Below are 17,500 nucleotides of genomic sequence, written 5' to 3'. Positions count from 1 at the left end.
ATTGAGAGAGAGAGAGAGAGAGAGAGAGAGAGAGAGAGAGAGAGAGAGAGAGAGAGAGAGAGAGAGAGAGAGAGAGAGAGAGAGAGAGAGAGTGAGAGTGAGAGTGAGAGAGAGAGAGTGAGAGTGAGAGAGAGAGAGTGAGAGAGAAAGAGAGAGAGTAAGAGAGAGAGTAAGAGAGAGATAGATAGATAGAGAGAGAGAGAGAGGAGATTATCCGAGCAAGAGGAAGTAGAGGAAGAGAAAGAGGCTGGCAAAGCGGGATAATGGACCTAGTGTATGGGAGGGGGAGGGGAGGGGAAGGAGAGAAAGGGGGGAGGGGAAGGGAGAGGGTGAGGAGAAAGGGGGGAAGGGGAGGAAGTAGGGTAGAAGAGGGGATGGGGGAGGAAGTAGGGTAGAGGAGGAAGTAGGGTAGAGGAGGGGGAGGGGGAGGGGGAGGAAGTAGGGAAGAGGAGGGGGAGGGGGAGGGTGGGGAGAGGAGGGGGAGGGGGAAGAGGTAGGGTAGAGGAGGGGGAGGGGGCTAGAGGAGGGTGAGGGGTAAGAGGTAGGGTAGAGGAGGGGGAGGGGGGGTAGAGGAGGGGGAGGAAGAAGGGTAGAGGAGGGGGAGGGGGAGGAAGTAGGGAAGAGGAGGGGGAGGGGGAGGAAGTAGGGAAGAGGAGGGGGAGGGGGAGGATGTAGGGTAGAGGAGGGGGAAGGTGATGAAGTAGGGGGGAGGGGGTAGAGGAGGGGGAGGAGGAAGTAGGGAAGAGGAGGGGGATGGGGAGGAAGTAGAGAAAAGGAGGGGGATGGGGAAGAGATAGGGTAGAGGAGGGGGAGGGGAAGGAAGTAGGATAGAGGAGGGGGAGGGGGTACGGTAGAGGAGGGGGAGGGGATAGGGTAGGGGGAGTAGGAGGGTAGGAGGGTAGGAGGGGAAACGGGGTAAGGTAAAGAAACGGGAATTGAGATAAAATAAAGGAGACGGTAGAGAGAGGTTTCCAGAGGGGCTAAGGGGGGTGGGTGAGGAGAGGGCAGAGAGGGGAGAGAGAGGTTTCCATGGGTGGGGGTGTGGGGGGTGAGGGATGAGGAAAAGGTTATTGAGAAGTAATAGGATTCGCAAGAAGCTTCTGAGGTCGGAGTGCTTCATTAGGAATGCGGTTCGAACTGTCACGGGAATCGCGTCGAGTCTAGAGTTTTTTTTGTTTTTGTTTTTTTGTTTTTTCGTCTTTCTTTTTCTTTTTGTTGTCTTTTGATACCTATTTTTATGTAGTTATTTTAAGACTGTATCGTTTGATGGCTATTTTTTTCTGTAGCTATTTTAATAGTGTGTCGTTTGATGGCTTTTTCTGTAGTTATTTTAACACTGTATCGTTTGATGACTATTTGACTATAGCTATTTTAATAGTGTGTCGTTTGATGGCAATTTTATTGTAGCTATTTTGATAATGTATTTTTTTTCTATCGATCACATATACACCAGAAATCACAATTTACTCTAGGAGAGATAAACAAATTATAAAAGGGATAGTTATAATGATAATTTGAAAGTGGCTTAATTACTGAAACAACAATTTGACGAAGCAAAACAGTTAAACAAACAAACACAAATACCCATACACACACACACACACACAATCACACACGCACACACACAATCACACAAGCACACACAATCACATACACATACACAAGCACACACACACACAAACAAACAAACACACAAAGTAAAGAAACAACAAACAGAGAAAAGAGATGAATAACACCTGTATTCAAAGATTAATGAACAACAAAACAAAAACAAAAATCTATAACACATGATCAAAGTATAAGAACGATATAAAATGGAAACAAAGTATTTTATAATATCTATTGTTGGGAAATTATAACTCGCCATAACTAGGACACTCGCTGATTGTTGTGTTATTATTAGGATTGTCATTATTGTCCTCTTTCAATTGTTATATCGTTGTTTTTATTTTTGTTGTTGTTGGTGGCGTTATTGTTACCATTGCTATTATTACAATTATCATCATTATTGTTATCATTAATGATATTGTCATTTCAAATTGTTGTTGTTGTTGTTATTGTTTATATTATTATCAATGTTATAATAATAATTGTAGGTATTATTATTACTATCCTTGTCATTATCATTGTCATTGTCAAGACGATCTAGTGTTATCATTATCATCACTTTTATCAATATCATTTTCATTATCATTACTATTATCATTACCATCATAAGAATCATCACCATCATCATCTTTATCATTACATTCAAGAAGCAAGCTTACCTTAAATCAATTCATATCATCGATAATAATTACCCCTTTTGTTATTGTTGTTATTGCTATTTTCTCTTCATTAGCAACCAATACATCTATGTTATAAGCACCGTAGTTTAATAATCTCGCCATTAACCTGTGAATGGTCTGTGAGGCAGTTAATATCCATTTTCTCTCACTTCCCGTTTTCTTTATGCTTCTAACGTGATTTCCATCTTGTGAAGTTTACTAAGCCGAAAATCTATGCCTTTTGAAAACTTGTTAGAGTAATTACGGCGTGATAGAGGTTCATTTCTCTCTCTTTCTTTCTCTCTCTCTCTCCTCTCTCTCTCTCTCTCTCTCTCTCTCTTTCTCTCTCTCTACTCTCTGGCTCGTTTGCTATTAGTTTGAGTATGTTGAATTTTTTTGTAGTTACTTACTCTACTCTTTATTATTGTCTCTGTTCTTTACTTTATATCTACTCATTTTCTATATATAATCTAAACTATATATATCAAATATTATCTCTATCTATATCGTCTCTATAATAAATATCCATCGTGTCTCTATCATACCTCTGTTTCTTCTCTCTCTTATTCTTTTCGCCTACGCATTACTCAAAAAAGAAGTATATATAATAATAAATAGAAAAATAAAAAAAATAAAAAAAATGAAAAAATAAAAAAATAAAAAATGTTTATCCTTCAATACTACGATAAAGTTAATGCAAATAGAGGTCGATCGGTTGCCAACGCTACAGCTAGAGTTCACGAAAGAAGGTTTTCTAACTTTTTCTCACGAATTTACACTTTCGTCAGACGGTTCGGACCTCCGTCGTGTTTACGCTAGATTAATTAGCGTTAAGACTAAACTGCGCCATTATTTGAAACGGGATGTTTTGTTTTCTATGCAAATATTGTAATTCAAAAGGTATTATTGTTTTTATTTCCGTTTTCAGAGAAATCCCAAATGAGTTTGAAACGAATGATTTTGAATACGTCTTGTATAAACATGAACGAAAACGGACTGTAGTTTTATTTTTTAAGGGATAACTCTACTGTATTGAAACTTATTCTATTAGAAGAATACAAACGAAAAAAAAGGCGATGAAAATGAAGAGTATGACAATCCTTAATAGTCGGGCGAAGTTCCAAAATTCTCGATAATCCTTTTGCAGCTAAAACTGGAGCCTCAGGGTACGGAAACTAGACAAGAATAGTGCCAGGCAACGCTAGGCGAAGAGAAATGACGATTTTATGGTACTAATTATAAGATCGCCCGGCGTGGAGTCAGGCACTATCTTAACGTTGCTTATTTCTACAGCGCGACACAAAGGAGTCGACATTTATAATGCTCGAAGAAGGTACCGTACAGGAGACTAGATACAGTTAGTCGTATCAAGCGCACAAATAAATTAAGTACTAGTGTACATATTAGTATATATTACTATAGTATATATATTATATACACATATCTTTATTACATCCATATATATACCACCGCAGTATTATTTATCTACACACGTTAGTGTCTGGGCAAGGAGAGCGCTAAATGTAAAACACCAAAGAGTCGAGTCGAGAGAGATAAAAACCACTCGGTTAATAAGCTAATGACTAAAAACAAATTACAGAGAAACTATTAAAAACAGCGAGAAGCCACAACAGAAAGAAAGAGAGAGCAAGAAAATATGTAAGAACAGACAGACAGATCCTTAAGTATTTATCATAACGGAAAGGAATGAGGAAATTCCATAACACCGGAAAAATAAATTTATAATAAAGATAAATCCCGAAGACTTCGTTTTTTTTGTTTCCTCGCCCTTCGGCACTAAATCTTATATCCAAGACTGGTCCTAATACAAGAGCGAAGATTCTCCCCAAAATATCATTTTTCTTCTAATAATGATATCGTATACTCAGTTAGCATCCCATATATCACTATGTAATTGTTTTTATACAAGAGATAATAGGAAAACTTTCGGACAACAGATATAAACAAATGCTGTGATTGGTTAAGATCTCAGCTTTGCTATGATTGGTTGATATTTTAAAACAAGTATGAATTTCAACCGCCAGACTGATCTATAACGGATATAACGGTCTCAACGGTTGTTTATCGATCAACTTTAAGTATAAGTATCTATGTATACCTTCCTTATCATTTTTATTCAACTTGATTTCTTAACATTTCAGAAGTATCGTATTACTTTGACATGATCATCTTCAAAGTACGATTATATACATATATATGTGTGTGTGTGTGTGTACATACATACATACATTTTTTTTTTTCTCTCTCTCTCTCTCTTTTTGAGTAGCACGATATCAAAGTCCGAATGTTGCTTCAACTAGTAACTTCAAAGGTCATAGGAACCAATAGCCTTCGTGTGACTGCCAAGTTCAATGTGAAGTTTGACCTTTTCCCTTCGCGTATTAGCTCAAGATGCATTAACAAACGAAATGTTCCTCGGCTGGTGGATATCAAAGAGCCTTCGTAATGTGGTTGAACTTACCGTATGTTTTCTGTGTGCTTCTCTCACTCTTTCTGATCTTTTTTGGTTGTGTTTCGCTCTACTCTCTATCCTGTCTATCTATCTGCGCTATCTATCTATCTATCTATATTTCTCTCTCTTTCTATCCTCTCTCTCTCTCTCTCTCTCTCTCTCTCTCTCTCTCTCTCTCTCTCTCTCTCTCTCTTTCTCTCTCTCTCCCTCTCTCTCTCTCTCTCTACTCTACTCTACTCTCTATCTATCTATCTATTGCTAACTATCTATCTATTCGTCTGTCTCTATACCTCTGTCTGCCTGTGTCTCTCAGTATCTCTCTCTCTCGCTTTCTCTTTCTCTCTCTGTCTATCTGTCTATCTATCTATATTTCCCTTTCTCTCCTCTCTCTCTCTCTCTCTCTCTCTCTCTCTCTCTATATATATAAAAAAAAATATATATACTTATTACATGCTATAACCCCTCCGTCCTATATATATATATCCATGCTAACCCCCTCTAACCTCCCCTCCCCTCATTTCCTCCTCCTACTTCCTCCTCCTACCCACGCCTTCTCTACCCCTCCCCTCTCCTCCTCTCTACTCCCTCCTTCCTCCTCCTCCCTCCTCCTCCTCCCTACCTACAGATCTTCCTCCTCCTACTCACTCCTCCTCTTCCTCTAACCCCGCCTCCTCTCCCTCCCCTTTCCTCCCTCACCTCCTCTTCCTCTTCCTCCTCCCTCCTCCTCCTCTTCCTCTTCCTCCTCCTACCCCGCCCCTCTCCTCCTCCTACCCCTCCTTCTCCTCCTTCTCCCCATCCCCATTCCATCCGCCTCTCCTGATCTTCCTCTTATTCTTCCTTCTTCTCCTTCTGCATAGTGAGTGATGCATCCCCGAAGATACAGTGGATGCTGAGGCCATAAAGCAGAGTGCGAGCGAGAGGTTCATGCTCTCGTGTTTTGAATTTTGAGAGAAAGAGAAGCGTGTGTGTTGTTACCTGCTCTTCAATGCATGACAGCGGGGTCGATCTCTCTCTCTCTCTCTTTCTTTGCTTTTCTCACTTTCTCTCGCTTTTTTTCTTTCTCTTTCTCTTTCTCTCTCTCTCTCTCTCTCTCGCTCTCTCTCTCTCTCTCTCTCTCTCTCTCTCAAAGGTTTCTCTCTCTCTCGATCTACTTATCTTCTCTCTCTAAAATCTCTCTCTAATATATATATCTATGAATTAAAACTATATACAAAATATATCTCTATCATGGTTGTATATATTATATAATATATATAATATATTATCTATATATACTTATGTAACTATAATATATATATATATATATATATCCATATATATATATATAACTATATATATAAAAATATATATACATATACATATATTCCTATAATACATACATATATATATATATATATATATATATATAATATATATATATATAATATATATATATATAATATATATTATATATATAATTATATATACTATATATATCTATACATAATATATCTATTACATATAACATACATACATATATATATCATATATATAATATATATATATAATTATTATATATAATATATAATATATGACTACTCATATATGTTTTCCCCTTTGTAAACGTATGCCCTTCCTTTGTAACATGAATATAGCGATATCTCTTTTCAGTATACATTTTAACTATATTTGCTATATTATCTGTCGAGCCTCACCTTGTTTCTTCTCTCAATTTTTTTTTTGTTACATGTAAAAAAAAGAATACAAAGAAAGAAAGAAAGAAAAAAATACATATATATACATATATATATGCACATATATATATGTATATATATGTATATGTATATATATATATATATATTTATATATATATATATATATATATATATAGCGATATCTCTTTCCAATATACAAATCAACTATATTTGCTATATTGTGTGTGTGTATGTGTATGAATGTATGTATGTATATGAACGTCAAAAAGTAATCAATACTCACAGTTAAAGTACAAGATGACTGCGGCGACGATGATGAAGATGACGACAATGAGAATAAGAAATAGCAAAGCCAAGGAGCACCTCTACACATTCCGACGATCTTCGCACACCCAGTCTTTCGCGTCTCCTCCTCCTCCTCACCCTCCTCAGCCATCTCCTCCATATCGCTTTTCCCCTCAATCCTCTCTCTCCTTCTAAACCACTCCACCCCCTCCGAGCAGCTCGCCCCCGTCCCCCATCTCCCTCCTCTCCATGACGAACCTTCCCCCTCCCCCTCCTACCCCTCCCCTCCCCCCGGTGCCCCCTCCTCCCGACCTCCCGTAGCGCTTGAGGTCAACCTCGTCGTCCATCGCATCCCTGTGGTAGTCGTAGCGAGTGTGAGGTTCGAGGTCTAACTTGAGAGGGGGCGTGGGCGAGTGGTGGTACTGGTAGTACTGGTAGGCAGGGGCGGGGTCGTAGCTGTAGTCACAGTTGTAGTCGTATTTTCCGTTGACCTTTGAGGTCGGATTGCTCATTGACATTTTCTCCATGGTCGAGGTTGAGTTGAAGGACGACCTGGTTTGAAGGACGACTAGATAGGAATGGAGGAATCACGGATAAAAGTGGAAGAGAGGAATCAGAGGATGACCTTCATTTTCACGTCACAAAGGCCTCGTGAAAGTGTCACTATTCTTCATTTTCATCTCCATTTTTGTATACATGTCTATTCATCCATTTACTTTTCGTACACTGATTTTATTTCACTTTATATATACACGTATTGCATTTTCAATCGTTTTAGATTTTCATTTTATTTTCAACACTGATAAATTTCACTGTTCAAAAATATCGTTCTTCGTTTTCACCATTATTCACTGTTTAAAAAATAAAGTCTTAAGAAAATCTTTCTTATGTTTCTGCTATTGTTTCACAGTTCATATATCTATATATATATATTGTTTTTTCAATATATACACTGTTGTTCACTGTTTGCAAAAGTATTTCTTATATTTCGACTGCTGTTCACTATTAAAAAAAATACTCATATGCTTCCACTATTGTTCATTGTCTTAAAAAGTTCTTTCAAAGTCTCCACTGCTGTTCAGCGTTCAATAAAGTATTTTAAGTTTCCACTTTTATTCACTTGGTCACTGTCTTCATTCACTTTCTCATCTTATATAATGATTTCTATCAGAAGAAGGAAAAAATTATTAATTGAATAACTTTTGCTCGTTTTAATAAACACAGAATTTTGATATCATAATTAGCTTGAAGTTTTAGCAATAGATCTTGTTACTAGGAATAGGAGAATGTGGAAGTTAGCAAGAGTTACGTAGATGAAAAGTTAGGAATAAGGGAGTGAATGATAGATAGATAGATAGACAGATAAAGAGATTGAGAGAGAGCGAGTGAGCGAGAGTGAGATAGAGAGAGAATAAGAGAGAGAGAGAGAGGGAGGGAGAGAGAGATAAGCAGAGAGAGAGAGAGAGAGAGAGAGAGAGAGAGAGAGAGAGAGAGAGAGAGAGAGAGAGAGAGAGAGAGAGCCAGAGAGAGAAAGAGAGAGAGAACTAGAGAGAGAACCAGAGAGAGAAAGAGAGGAGCAAAAGATAGAAAAAAAATAGACACAAACAGACAAAGAGAGACAGAGAAGAGTGGGAGGAACAGAAAGAGAGACCAAGAAAAGGCAACACATTTGGATAGCTTGACTGCCCCTCTTGTGTAACTATCCGTATCATGGCAAAAACTTACATTTGATGGAAAACTATCCAGGCATGACCTCATGGCTTTTAGATGATGCCAAAGTTAGCGGCACGTGTACGAATACGTGCATCTGAGTGCTTGTTATACAGTCAAAGACACGTACATATGTATATACATACACAGACAAATATACATATACGCACACGAACGAGCACGCAATTGTGCAATCCTATAATCTATTCGACCCATTAGGCACGTGTATACAATCGCCCATTAACAGATACATTTCGAAATAGTCAACATTGATGAAGCATCAGCAACAATATATATATATATATATATATATATATATATATATATATATATATAGATAGATAGATAGATATATATATATATATATATATATATATATATATATATATATATATATAGATAGATAGATATACATATATATATATATATATATATATATATATATATATATATATAGATAGTTAGATAGATTAATGATATAACATATATATATATATATATATATATATATATATATATATATATATATATATATATATATATATATAACTCTTTACATATAAACACTCCCTTTATCTTTCTATCTGTTAGGAGCATCTTTTTGACTCTTATGAATGTATCTCCACCTAGAAAGATTTGCACAAGCCTTAGAAAAGAAGAAAAAAGAACCATTTATTTCACAAGGGAACTCTAAAGGGTGTTACGTCACCATCTGAATGGGAGTGAACAGGTGGGAGATGCTGATACCTGCTATTTCCATATACTTTTTGATAAAAAGGTAATTTTTCCTAAAGGAGATGATTAACTACCCCTTTCCCTGAGTGAAAAATGATATGACACCACCTTACGACGTACGAAACACACGTAGTTGAGGAATTTCCATTTTACGAAATTCTTCTTGATTCCATGTTGCTATGAGTAAATAAGATGAGTAAATATGAATAAATGAGTAAATAAACCTTATGAGTAAATAGGATGGAGAGTGATGTTGCATCCTGCTGAAGATATATGTGTGTGATTGTTTGAATGCATGATTCCGTACTCTTACTTGTGAATGTAAGGTATAGGTTTAAAATTCGCGCGGTGTTATTTTCATATATATAAACAGTAATTCGGATTTCGCACACACACTTTACACAACATCTCTTCTCTGCGATCGTCTCCGCTCTCTGCTCTCGCGCGCGCGCTCTCTCTCTCTCTCTCTTCTCTCTCTCTCTCTCTCCCCTCTCCTTCCGCTTACCTCCTTACCCCCAGATCTCCCCCCCCTCCTCTAATATCTCTCTCTATCTCTCTCTCTCTCTCTCTCTCTCTCTCTCTCTCTAGTCTATATAATATATATATATGTTATTCTAATATATAATATATATATATATATATATAATATATATATATTTATATTTATATATATATGTATATTACATATAAATATATATATTATATATATATTATATATATATATATAATAAATATATTTATTGATAAATGGTATCATACATATATATTTTTATTAAATATATATATATATATATATTATATGAGTTGTGTGTGTGTGTGTGTGTGTGGTTGTGTATATGCTGTGAGTGTGCGCGTGCGTGTGTGTGTGTGTGTATATATGTGTACGTATTGTACACACACACACAACACAACTCACACAACCCACAAATATATATTATATATATATATATTATATTATATATATATATATATGTATATATATATTATACATATATATACATATACATATACATATACATATACATACACATACACATATACACATAAACAGTATATACACACATCCAAATCCAAATTTGTCTGAGAGCAAGAGAGAATGAAAGCGACCCAAGGAAGCTTTGTTCCTTCACGTCGTTCAAAAGAAGTGAAATGACACCCTTGATCTTTCCCTTCCTTTGCACTCCTGAACTTCTTTTTTTTTTTTTTGGGGGGGGGGGCGGGTGGGGGGGCGGGGGGGAGGGGGGGGGGGTGGGGGGGGGGGGGGGGGGGGGGGGCTTAGTCTCGTGTTCTTAATGTTTTCGCATCACTGAATCTGTATGTGATTTAGGAGTGTGATGAAATGTGGTGTATTTGTGTGTTTCTATGGATGTATGTATATGTTTGTGCGTGTGTGTGTGTTTGTGTGTGTGTGTGTGTGTGTGCGTGTGTTTGTGCGTGTGCGTAAAGTAAATCAATTCCCACGGCCTTGACAATCGTTGCGGGAAATGACCTGTATCCCAGCCTTCTCCAAGTACCTCTGTCTCGCAAAAGTTCTTATTCATTCGTTCACTTTCTCTTCTTCCAAATTTTTGATAACCAGTAGTTTCGTGGTGCGCTTCACTCTCTAGATCAGTGTGTCTCAACTAAGTGTCCACAGGGAATTCAACATAGTGCAATTGACCCTGTCATGGCCCTCTTTTTTTTCTAAAATTTATGATTACACAATTTATCTTATTCGAGCTTTTTCAGAGTCGCTCAATAAAAGTTTACTAATCATTATTTTTTTCTTAGAAGTGAAATTATTTTATTTTCCATTACGTAAATATACACGGATGTTTCTCTTTTATTTTCTATCATGTTTTTACTATGAATATTATCTGATACTAAACACCAATTCCTGTGAAAAGAAAACCCTTTACTAACAATTCTTACATACAAATGTAAAAGGTCCCCTGAATATATAAGTGAATAAAAGGCATACACAAAGCTTGAAAGGGAAACGCTGCTACACTTCTATGCATGATGGTATTTGCAAAGGATCCTGCATTGCTTGTTGCATGACCGAGATATTGCAGGTTGCATCTTTGAGCTACTTTTAGGAAATTACGGTAGTTCCAATTATTTCTCGCTCTTTTGTTTTTACAAGTCAATAGGTTCCTTTCAGTTGGAGTTTTATTTCAAGAAATCTCCAGTAGCATCTCATTTCAAATTGTTTATATGTTTTTTCTCTCTCTCTCTCTCTCTCTCTCTCTCTCTCAAAATGGTATTCTTTTTCTACATTTATAAAGTTTACGAAGTGATACGAGTTCTGAGGAGTCTTGTCCTAAAAGGGGCGATCTCTTCCTTCTAGATATTAACAATCCTTGCTATTTGCGATGTTGTCAGTATTCATGTGTGTTCTTGATTTCCGCTTCGGATCTTGTTGCATCATAATATGTCGTGCCAAAATACTTGAATGTGTGCACATCTTCTGGAGCAACACTGTCAATAGATATCTGTGCATCTTCAGGTGTTCGTTTCTGCACTAAGATTCTGATTTCCATTGCATATCTCCCTTTTGAATTGCAAAGCCATATTGCTTGCTTTTACAGCTCTTCTCTTATGCCTCTATGTCGCCGGTAGTTCACTAAGCTATAATTGCTTGATAAAGGCATTAAACAAACCCGGCGACAGCACGCATCCTTGTGGGACTCCGATATTTTGTTGGGGATTCCCGCTTTTTCTTTCACATTTGCTAGTGTTCAGATCCTGTCAAACTTCGTTAATTTTGATGAAGTTTCGCAGCGACCACCAAGGAATCCTGCCTCTTCCTCTGCATGATCAAAAGATTTGCTTTCACTGTCGGCATAATCTTGCTTGGGTTGCTAAAGAGCCATATCATCCTGTAGTTTTTTTTGTTTTGTTTTTTAAGTTGCTTTTTCCGGAAAAGATCGAGTCTATTGCATTGCCATTCTTACGCCTTCCTCGTGGTCTTGCACAGCCATTGCACATCGACCATTAGCGAAGATTATCCGACTCCTGTTCACAACCGAGTGTATATTGCGTGTGTGTATGTGTGTCTGAGTGTGTGTGTGTGTGTATATGTGTGTGTGTGTGTGTGTGTGTGTGTGTGTGTTTTGGCGCAACACTGAGACCGCTATTAATGATATTTCCATCGAGGCAGACATGGGGGGGGGGGGGGGGGTGGGGGGGGGGGGGGGGGGGTGGGGGGGGGGGGGGAAACTTGGGTTCCAATATACATGACTGTTATACATTCATTGACAGAATGACTCTCCAACATAACAATTAATCGATGTTAAGGAATGTGCGTGAAAGTGACACGAGCTACGAAAGAACCTCCCGAAAACGCCGTGCAATTCTCCCCATTCCGAGAGCCAGAATTTAAGAAAGGAAAGATACAAGCACCAGATTAAAATTTATGGGCGTCTGCAACACAAATGCAACGAAAGTGCATGAAAACTCCTCTCTCGCCGCGCACAGTCAGATAAAAACTTTTCCCTCTCACTTTGGTATCTTTTCAAAAACCTCCGTGGGTTTACTTTCTCAAAGATATTTAGCCAGTCGTAATTCACAATATACGAATAACTCTTCTTCTCTTTTATTTGTAAATCTTAGTAAATATGGTGCACTAAAAGGAACAACTTCCTAGTATGGTGAAAGGCCTATACTCTCGGCTTTGTTACTTGTAGTTCATTTATTATTCAGATAGATTTATTACTTCGTTAGTCTTCACTAACTGCGACGCTTTCAGGATATCGGCCGTTTGTAAACTTTCGCTACAATGTGTACATACATATGTGTGTGTGCGTGATTATATGTGTATGTATACATACACACACACACACACACACACACACACACACACATATATATAATATATATATATATATATATATATATATATCATATATATATGTGTGTGTGTGTGTGTGTATGTGTGTGCGTGTGTGTATGTGTGTGTGTATGTATGTATGTATGTATGTATATGTATGTATATATATATATGTGTGTGTGTGTGTGTGTGTGTGTGTGTGTGTATATATATATATATATATTGATAGATATATATATATATATATGGTGTTTGTGTGTTTTGTGTTTGTGGTTGTGTGTTGGTTGTGATATATATATATATATATATATTATATACATATATATATTATGATTGTATATATATAGATAGGATAGATATTGTACTTACATATATATATATAATATATATATATATATAATATATATATATATATATATATATATATAATAATATATATATACAAATACACACACACACACAAAAACTCCGCAAACATAAATGCAATTACAGTTTCATAACAAACTATCAGCATCTGCAATTTGACAACATACAAAACGGAACAGCTTTTTAGAGAATGGGGGGAGAGGGAGGGGAGGAAGGGAGGAAAGCCAGGGGACGGGGAGAGAGGGGACCAGGGAGGAAGAGGGAGAGGTAATTTGCATAATCAGGCAGTTAACAAGAGAATTCTAATTCTAATGTACCAGATATATCCCTAATGGAATATCGGATACTCGCTTTTCCACTATTATATCGCCATTTTATTTTACAATATCAAGATCAAGTGTTTGGTCTGTTGTTGGCGAACAGAACACAGCGCCGTTCAGCATCCGAGGTCGACCTCCGAAAACACTATTTTTTTTTTTTTTTTTTAGATTTATTTATTTTTATTTATTTGTTTATTATTTATTTATTGTCTATCTATCTATTCTATTTTAGCTTCTAATCTTTAGCTTTAGATTTTTTTTATTATTATTATTATTTTTTTTAGATTTATTCATTTTCATTTATCTGTTTATTTGCTTATTATTTATATATTTACTGGCTATCTATCTATTCTATTTTAGCTTTTAATTTTTAGCTTTAGATTTTTTTTTTCTTTTTTTTTAGATTTATTCATTTTTATTTATCTGTTTATTTATTTGTTATTTATTCATTTACTGGCTATCTATCTATTCTATTTTAGATTTTAATATTTAGATTTAGATTTTTTTTTTTTTTTAGATTTATTCCTTTTTGTTTATCTGTTTATTTATTCATTATTGATTTATTTACTGGCTATCTATCTATTCTATTTTAGCTTTTAATATTTAGCTTTAGATTTTTTTTTCTAGATTTATTCATTTTTATTTATCTGTTTATTTATTTATTATTTATTTATTTACTATCTTTCTATTTATTCGTTTGATTATGATTTATTCATTTATTTAAATCTATTTAGATTTAGCATCTAATATCTTTTCCGTTGAGTTTAGTTTTTTATATATTTTTTTTATCTTTTTATTTTGTTGTTGTTGTTGTTGTTTTTGTATTGTGAGTTGGTGATTATACGGTTATGTATGTTGGTGCTGTTGTTACTGTTCTGGTTGTTGTTTTTGTTTGTTTGATGTAATGTTTGTTATTGTTGCTAATGCTCTTGTTATTTTTACTATTATCCTCATTATCATTATTACTATTGTCATCATTTTTATGGTTATTGTTATGCTCACCATTATCACTATCACTCTTTTACTTTCTCTCTCTCTCTATCTATCTATCTTTCTCTCTCTCTCTCTCTCTCTCTCTCTCTCTCTCTCTCTCTCTCTCTCTCTCTCTCTCTCTCTCTCTCTCTCTCTCTCTCTCTCTCTCTCTCTCTCTCTCTCTCTCTCTTTCTCTCTATGTCTAATCTCAGCACATCTGTTTATTCCATCATCATTATCTCCTTAATCTACCTTCTCTTTCCTTCCTCTCTTTGTCTAGTTCTCCATCATCGCCCGCTCGTCTATCTCCCCCTTTCGCTAAATTACCATAACCTGTCACGTTAGTCATTCTTTCTGGCATGTCCCTCTTCCGCTTTATTCTATTATGCATGTGTCCTGTTTTAGGCTTTGTTTTGGTCCTCATTTCGTACCTTTGGGTTGCTGTTTTTAGATTTATGTCTGTGATGGTGATGGTGGTGGTGTGGTGGTGTGGTGGTGGTGGTGGGGATGGTGTGGTGGGGGTGGGGATGCTGGTGGTGTGGTGGTGGTGTGGTGGTGGTGTGGTGGTGGTGTGGTGGTGGTGGTAGTAATGGTGATGGTGGGGATGGTGATAATGGTGATGGTGGTGTAGTAGTGGTGGGGATGGTGTGGTGGTGGGGATGGCGTGATGGTGGTGATGGTGAGGATAGGGGTGGTGGTGGTGGTGGTGGTGGTGGGAATGGTGTAGTTGTGGTGATGGTAATGGGGATGGTGGTAGTGGTGGTGGTGTTAATGGTGATTATGAGGGTGATGGTGATAGGGGTGGTGTTGGTGGTGATGATAGTGATGGAGATGATGATAACCATGATGATCTTGAAAACAATAACAATGAAAACAATGGTAATGATAATAATGATGGCAATGATATTAACTATTAAAATGATCATTCTAATTTTGATAGTGACAATCTAATTCCAATAATGATCATTCTAATTGCAACGATGATAATGATAATAACGACAATAATGATCATTCTAATTCTAATAATGATACTGATAATGATAGTATCAATAGCAGCTGTTGTAAGAATGATAATACTAATAATGATAATAACTTTGTCAATAATGATAATGAGGAAGATGTTGATAATGATGAAAAAATAACAATTCTCACAATAACGATAACAATAATCAAAATAGTAATACTGATCATGATAATGATAATGATAATGGTATAACAATGATGATAAGAAGAACAAGAATAGCAATAGTAATAATGATGATAATAAAAATGGTGATGTCATTAATATCAATGATAATACTAGAATTAATATATCAATAACAATGGTTATATGATGATAACTGTTGTCGTGATGATTACAATTATGAGGATGATAATGAAAAACAATAATGACAATAGTAACCACAAATAATAATAAATAATAATGACGATATTAATAGTAACAGTAAATTCATAGTTCAATTATCCTTATCCGCGAATCAATCAACAGCTGATCATATAGATAATTCATCAACTCACCCTCCTATCAAGCTATCTATCTATATATCTATTCATTTCATCTATTCATTTAGTTACCTTCCTATCACAGGGTACAGTAAACATCAGGATATGATATAAAGCAGCACAGTACTCATGTAATACGTCCGTAATAGTAGAGGGAATGTTCAAAGGTGACATTTCGAGTCGGGAGTAAGTACCTCCTTTTCTTCTTCTTCCTCTTCGTCTTCTTCTTCGTCTTCTTCTTCGTCTTCTTCTTATTCGTCTTTTTCTTATTCTTATTCTTATTCTTCTTCTTCTACCTCTTCGTCCTCTTCGTCTTCTTCTTCTTTCTTCTTCTTCTTCTTCTTCTTTTTCTTCTTCTTCCTCTTCGTCTTCTTCTTATTTTTTTTCTTCTTCCTCTTCGTCTTCTTCTTCTTCTTCTTCCTCTTTTTCTTCTTCTTCCTCTTTTTCTTCTTCTTCGTCTTCTTCTTCTTCTTCCTCTTCGTCTTCTTCTTCTTATTATTTTTCTTATTCTCCGTCTTCCTCTTCTTCTTTCTTCTTCTTCATCTTCTTTCTTCTTCCTCTTCGTCTTCCTCTTCTTCTTCTTCTTCGTCTTTTTCTTCTTCTTCTTCTTTCTTCTTCTTCTTCCTCTTCTTCTTCTTCTTTTTCTTCTTCTTTCTCTTCTTCTTTTTCTTCCTCTTCTTCTTCTTCCTCCTCTTCTTCATCCTCTTCCTCTTCTTCTTCTTCTTCTACTTTTTCTCCTTCCCTCCTTTCTTATTTATTAAAGCGAAAATGCACTTGAAAGAATGTGAATTATTGCTGACAGGTCGACAGGTTGGTTTTGATTGTGATTGTCAATTGAAAGGTAGATGTGGATAATCATTTGATGACCGGCGAGCTGGAGATGCTGATATTATTTAGAAATACAAGAATGTTATTCAGATACTTTGACAGTTAGACAGTTAGCTATTAATCACTTGGAAATCAAGTGCATAGCTGACTCAAAGAGAGAGAGAGAGAGAGAGAGAGAGAGAGAGAGAGAGAGAGAGAGAGAGAGAGAGAGAGAGAGAGAGAGAGAGAGAGAGAAAAGAAAAAAGAAAAAGAAAAAAAAGAAAAAAAAGAAAAAAAAAGAAAAAAAAGAAATAGAAAAAAAAAAAATATATATATATATTCTCTTAAAGCGGTAAAGCTATGAGGGAAACCGAAAACATGTCAAATATAGATTGTGAAAACCTTTCACCAGTTTCCAGTTTTTTAGATGTTGTGTCTCTCGGTGTCCCAAAGGCGCTTGTCATCTCTTTTTGGTTCCTTCTGCTATGAGGTTGGATGTAGTTGGATGAATGTAGTTTATAATGATGTTGGTTGAATGTGGTTTGAATGTTCGTTTT

The sequence above is a fragment of the Penaeus japonicus genome, unplaced genomic scaffold (genome assembly GCF_977035675.1).
Source record: "Penaeus japonicus unplaced genomic scaffold, GWHDUDI00000001_assembly GWHDUDI00000020, whole genome shotgun sequence".
NCBI classification, from domain to species: Eukaryota; Metazoa; Arthropoda; class Malacostraca; order Decapoda; family Penaeidae; genus Penaeus; species Penaeus japonicus.
This window is presented reverse-complemented; position numbering follows the sequence as displayed.